Source organism: Osmerus eperlanus, chromosome 18, assembly GCF_963692335.1.
Source record: "Osmerus eperlanus chromosome 18, fOsmEpe2.1, whole genome shotgun sequence".
Lineage (NCBI taxonomy): Eukaryota > Metazoa > Chordata > Actinopteri > Osmeriformes > Osmeridae > Osmerus > Osmerus eperlanus.
In genome coordinates, this window is record NC_085035.1 from 9,386,385 (window position 1) to 9,393,454 (window position 7,070).

Below are 7,070 nucleotides of genomic sequence, written 5' to 3' on the forward strand. Positions count from 1 at the left end.
AACCCTAACTTCATCTTGATGAACACAGTCATTTTCTTCACTGTAATGATAGTGTCAACATACACTGTTCTGCATGCCAGCAATTGTTTTGCTGAGCCCATCTATATCCACCATCATGCAGTGACGTCATGCCAACAACTGCTGAACAGGGATCCAAACGTATTGGAGCAACCTTGCCGGCCTGGAGCTATAAATCTAAAATTGAGGCCTTTGCATGTCACTTAGACAGTATAGGCAGTATGCTCCGTTTGTACTGTATCTAAGAAGTCAAAATGACAACCTTTTCTTTTGGGTAATGCAGTCCACGCGATCAAAACAATTTGCGAGCCCATCCCTGACTTGTTTAGAACACAAAAGGCCTGTTCATCAAATTATGAAGATATTGGATGTAGTAAGAGGACGATAAAGATTGCCGATACTTGGCATAAAGTCTACAGCATATAATATGGTTAGCATGAGTAAGACCAACACTACGCTCAGAGTCCAGTCACTGGCACTGAATCAGACACCAACCATCGCATTGAAGCAAACTCCCTCACTTCAACTCTTGAAGGAACATTGTCTTGCTCACATCTTGCCTCAGGGTAAATTAGCTATCCTCAGACAGCTCCAAGAAGAGGGAATCATGTTGAAATAGCACAATTTCCATTGGCAAATGTCGACTGCAGATTGTAATAATTAAAAACTAATTTTGAAAACTAATTTTATATGAAGATGCAGAGAGAGGGCAATGACTCGGATTGTTATGATTCATACTTAACAAGAAGCCTTTTCTCAGCTGTACATATTAGAGCAGACAGCTAATTATTTGCAGCTGAATGGCAGCTGTAGGCAGTATAGACAATCTCACACAGTGAAGACTCTTTGTTCTCTCACTTTCTCTTTCTTTCTGCCTCCATTTTTCTCCCACTCTCCCATTCCTCTTCATCAGCTTGCTCTGTGCACATTGCCATCGGCTCTTTGCCCACTTCCCCCCATTCACCTCGTCCTTAGAATGTAAATGCCACAGATAGGGATGCTGGGTGAATGTCTGCCACGTACAGCTGAAACCCACTGAAAAGCCAGAGCTTTTCACTTGGCCAGTTCTGGAGGATAACTCAAACCTGACCTTCCTGTTCAGGCGTTAGTTAGTGTTCTTTCACTGCCATCTCTCTCTCTCATTCTCTGCGTTGGAGCTTTATATTCTTTCCCCAGCTGTCAAAGAGTGAGACGATGACAGAGGTTCTCTCCCCGGCTCTGTAATTACCTGATGCTGCAGAATACCTGCAATGCACCACTCCATTTTAGACTTGAGATCAATGGAATTCCTTCACTTGAACAACACACAACCAACATATTCCTTTATTAGTGTCTTACAAGGACGGCCCTTTAAAATACACACTGTTAATAGGCTATAATGTACCTAAAATGGCATATCCTGTCCTCAGATTGACTGGAAAAAGTACTGTTGTCTGATTGGGCGACACCATTCTGTCCTGAAACTGATCAAAATCACTCTGTCCTGTGATTGACCGTGAAAACTCTAGAAAAGTGCCAGGACCTCACGCCATTGCTAATAATAACAGCAGAGGTCTAGGGATTCTTTTTTAGAGAAAAACATTGACTTTCATTTGTACCATGTAACAGACCTGCACCATGTCACATTGTTTAAAAATGCATTTTGTCTTACGAGGATGTTTTTTCACTTGTCCGCTGGATGGTGGAATAGAAGGATCAGGGTTGATGTGGATGATTTCCTATGTACTCTTTTTCTCGCATCGAAATTCCCAAAGGGGTAGTTACAAAGTTCCTTTTCTGTGACCCAAATCTGTCTTTCTAAAGGGGTTCAGGTCTGAGCCCTGCTGTGACTAATCTTCCGTAATCCTCCAAAAAGCTGCCCTTGCCCTATTGAAAGTTGTTTGGGAAAGCAGACTATGAAGTCACCCCTAAATAAACCTTCCTCCTCAGTATTTACAGTAATGGTGTGCTATAGTAATTGTGTATCCACTATACACATGCCCCATTCCAGAAGCTACAACAAAACATGTATGATAGAATTGTTGTCTAAACTACAGTAAAAGTGTTTTCTTTGTGATACAACTTACAGTAACTAGCTCTATAGAATTAATATCAACTCTCAGCCTACAGTGATAATTGCAAGAAGTTAGTACACAAATGTAGATGTTATCTTATTCAGGGATGATTTTGTCTGGGTTGCCTCTACGCTGTGCATTTGTATAATCAAATGTATGCTTGTGTCTGTTTCTGCCTCGTACATCAGAGCTGGATTGCCTTGAGCTTATCTGATTTGAGGCCTATGAGGCCCTTTTCATCAGGTGCTTTGACGGTTTACATAACCAACTTTGACTCACTCTCCCACCAGCACACCTTGCTTCTCCACCCAGACTCCCCAAAAGAGTCTTGGTCCTGCTGATTTTTTTTAAATAGCTTTTCACTACATGAGGTCCGAAATGACAGCACTAATTGTTAGGTGGGGAAAGAAGCTTGAAAGCCTGACCGAAGTAGATGAGAAAATACAGTGGTAGCAATCAAATTTGTGTTGATTTGCTGTAATAATTTGGTTTGACTTTGTTGTCCATGATTTCATATTGCAGGTCAAATATTTACAGTAAAAATTATATAATTATCCATTGTTGATAGTAATTCAATGGATAATGTTCTAGAAGCAAAGCTAAATCCGATGACAGAGAGTTAGACCATAAAATGACATGATGTCAACAATATATCAAAACATGCTCTACCATGTCAATAGTGTACTAATGCCCTGACTGGCAGAAAAAAGGCCAGTGGAAGAACTTTGTATTGAAGAGATGTCTGCATGTTCACTGTGTAAGAGTGATGACAGAAGGCCTGTGCATGCATGCAAACTTATAGTTTGTGTATTTATGTGTGTGCCTATGTGTGTGAACATGTGTGTGTGGACTGTGCCAATAGATCCCATTCAGAAGCTGTTCTGCTGAGTGAACGATTTTCATGTCTTTCCTCCTTTCCCTCCTCCCCTATGGACCAAAGGGACCTCAGCCGGAGGCCCACAAGCAGCAAGCAGAATCAAGGAGCAAGGCACATTAATAATGCATACAGGATTGTGCACTGGGCACCAGGACTACAGAGTGCACTGGGCACCAGGACTACAGAGTGCACTGGGCACCAGGACTACAGAGTGCAGGAGGGCTATTATATGCAGGCCAGTCAAAGAATGGTCCTAGTCCAATGTGCTAACGTAATTACCTCCAGGCTAACAAAGCTGATATGGGAAGAATGTATGTACATTTCCGTTTGGTTGAGCTCTTCACACATACAGCTGTAAATGACAAACTTTCAATTAAAGAATTTAAAGGGGTTTAAAAGAATTTTGCAAGATATGTGTTATTTACTGCCACAACACTCTACAGCATGTAGTCCCTAATTTTGTGATACTGGTCTTATCCAGTAGCACACTTATCCTTGCAAAGCCAAATCGCTTCACTTGATCCAGCAGTAGCTGCTTACGCCATGCATGCTTCTGTGGGTCTGGGGGAATGTATCCTATTTGCTTGTGGGAGTTAGAGTTGAGAGTGGACAGTCACTTCAAGGTTGTTGCTAGCATAGATGACTTTGGTGCCAGTCTCTGTGGAGTCTAGACTCTAGACAATGTTGTAGTTCCTTCATAATTGAGAATAAGCAGAATGTGTTACGATATGCTAAAATATGTATTGTGGTGGCTACCACACTTTTTCCAGTCTTGCCTGGAATGGAACACATTAAATTTTTTTATGTGTAACCAGGTGAAAAATAAGACAACATTTCAATTGTGAAATGGGTTATTAAAGTCCGTAAGTGCATCGTCCATACGGTGTGTACAAGTGTCCTTCTCATATGTCTCATATAGAAGCATCTTGACCGGAGCCAAGATGGTGTCATACTGGTGTCAATGTCAACTTACCCACATGTCAAATTTGATTATAAAAACCATCTTATGCCATTTAAAAATAAATACAGTACAAATCAATACTACTGTAGAATCAATGTACCGTACCGCGTACTGTACCATTAATTCACATGGAGTTGCTTTTTCATACTGCAGTAAATGACACATTCTAGACCTGCAGCTATCTTCTGTTATTAATTTGAGAGCAGAACAAAATAAGTGTTAATGTTTGTCAGAGATAAAAAATTTGCAAGTGGAGAATAGTTAACCTTGAACAGTACATGTAGCTATGTAAACAGAAGTGTACCATTTTTAACAAAAACATATACTTGGCACCAAATTATGATGACCATTTAATTATCCATCCTAGGCTTCTTATACATAATCCTATTTGAACAGATCATGCTCTTTGGTCCTTCCAGCAGTTAGGTTGATTGATGGTTTCTTAGAGGCCTCTTCATTCAGGGTTGCCTGAATGGAGGAACATTGATCCTGTCCTCTGCAGGTGCCTCCATGCTACACTTATAGCTGAGTACAGAGCTGGCGCATATTAATGTTAAAAAGGAAAGCTATGAAGAATATCCATGAATGAGATCTTAAGCCCATCTATCCACATGGATGATGCTTTCACTTGATGTTATCCTGATGTTACGGCTGGAACTCTGCAGAATCTGAACTGCAACTGCACAACTGTCAAATGTGGTTTAAAATACTTTTGAATAGCTTGTGTTTGGTGTGTCTGTCAGGTATGACATATCATCATATTCTGCAGATATAAATACATTTGAAGTATCAAACACATTTTCATGCATTCCACTCAAAATCCTAAGTTTTCTCAAATTTTTGAAGTGAAAGACTGTAAAAAGGCCAAACCCCAAGGTATACTATTCAGTGTGCCTCCATTGAGAGTGGGTGAGAAACAATAGTATACTGGTGCTACAGGCTCAACGCGTTTATTCCTGCAGTTCTCAAGGGGGAAATAACCTATCCACAGTAGTAGGCCCTCACTCAACAAGACACAAATCACCTGTTTAATGGCCTGTTGAGGCGTTTTGGGGATGTTTTTTTCCTGCACCTTGTATATGGGAAGCTGTGTTAAAGATCCTGTAAAGTAAATTCCATGTTTTGCTTCTAAGTACATTATATACGTGTGAAATGAGTTCCTGAAAGCATGTGCAAAGCGCTAAAACTTTGTCACACTGAAATGTGGAGTTAGACCGAAGAACAGTTTCTCTTCCGTTTTCAGATCAGGTTTTAATGGGCGGAGCCAAAAAATGCCCTATCTACGTCATTTCGCCCCATCTACGTCAGATCACTGAATGGCTGCTCCTGCTGTACCGTTATTGTAGCTTACATCGGCTAGCTAGCTAGCTTCAGGATGTCTCCCACCACCCGCAACTGCATCTTCCCTGGATGCAAGAACTCCAGCTGCGCTGCAATGCTATAAGTTCCCTGTTGATAATGAAAGGAAAAATAGGTGGATAGATTTTGTGAAGAGCCACGCTCATGGAAAGCTTCGGTTAAACTCCAACAGCCGCCTCTGCGCCACTGACCATTTCACGGCAGACAGTTTTAACATGGACCAGAGACAGACGGGGTTCACCAACAGCGCGGAGCCGTACCGAGCATCGCCCCCCCGGCCGTTCATCCTCCACTCGCACCTGGACCATCCACCGCCGCCAGCAGTTCATCACTCAGTTCTGTGTGCTTGTTATAATTATACTAGATAACTTTTCCAGAGGTATCTCTGCTATGAGTTAGTGCAAACCGCTAAATTGATATTAGGCTACTCGGTGTAGAATGATGGTATTTTGGTGAAATGGTAGCTAATGTGTGAGAAGTAGCCTAGTTGGAGAGCTCACTGTCTGCTGTCTCTGGTGTCCATTTTTACTGTTACAGCTCAGGGGAACATTTCATTTATATGCATCTGTATGTTTCACTCATTGAACAAATAAATTCTAATTCTATACGGTTTTGTTCGGCTTGACATAGCGTCCATTATCTGGGTCGGAGGTAGGCACTAGGCAGCGAGGGGCGAAGCTTCAGCTCCTTCAGGCGACACGCCCCCCCAGTCTCAAGAAGAGAAGACTGCAGATTTTTTCACGATTTCAAAGCCTAATTTAACATACTTGTCGGTGTTATTTTTTCATTCGAATTTGGATGGGTAGTTAATAACACATTATTCTGTGGTGTGGCGAACTTAAAACTCGTTTCCAGGTCCACTTTACAGGATCTTTAAGATCAACTCTCTGAACATACAGAACTGTGCATACTATGGACAAAAGTGGGATTATTTGATACATCAATGACACTGGTGATGATTCACATTTGAAGGGTTTTAAGGAACATTAGGGACATTGTTCCACAATGGCAACTTAGGACATTACAGCAACTACTAAAAGAAATAGTCTTCATTGAATACAGAGAAGTGATATAAGGTGCAGTGAGTTAAGGCCGAATTATACTTCTCCGTCCGAGTCGGACAGATTGGTTGAATTTATAGTACTCCGAAGGCTGTGGGTGCTGAAAACAATTCACTGCCAGAAGAGCAGTTGGCGCTGCACTGCGATGCTAACTAGGTTATCGAAAAGTTATAGCAAATTTACTAATTAGCCGTTTCATCAATAAAATAAGCACATTTTCAGCAACTACACTGCCCATTTCTCGTCACATTTTAATTCAGATGCTGATGTACATGTACTGTTGCCTGAAATATGAATTGTAAAAACTTACAACAATGGCGGTCAAAGGATTTTGTTTTCTTGTTGGTCACTGCAACCCCGCCCCCGCCCCTGACGCAAGCGGTTCTTAATACGGACCAATCACAGCCAAGGGGTATCCGTAAAATGACGGACGGATAATCAGGAAAATCAGGTGCACGTAGAGCTCTCTGAGGGGCTCGGAGAGGGCACGGAGAAGGCGTTCCTTGACGGAGAGGGCGTTCCCTGTCTCCGTCTCCGTAAAAACGCAGAAGTATAAATCGGCCTTTACGGTGGCCGACATGTGCAAACACGCTGCAAATTAAGAAAACTATGCAAATAGACAAATCACAAGCAAATTAAGAAAACATCTTCATGAATTTGACAACAAGTTGTTCAGGCCTCTAGTGGGAGCGCTAAATGGAACAGCTTGATTTTCGGCCCCGCGGATCGAGAGAGAACAT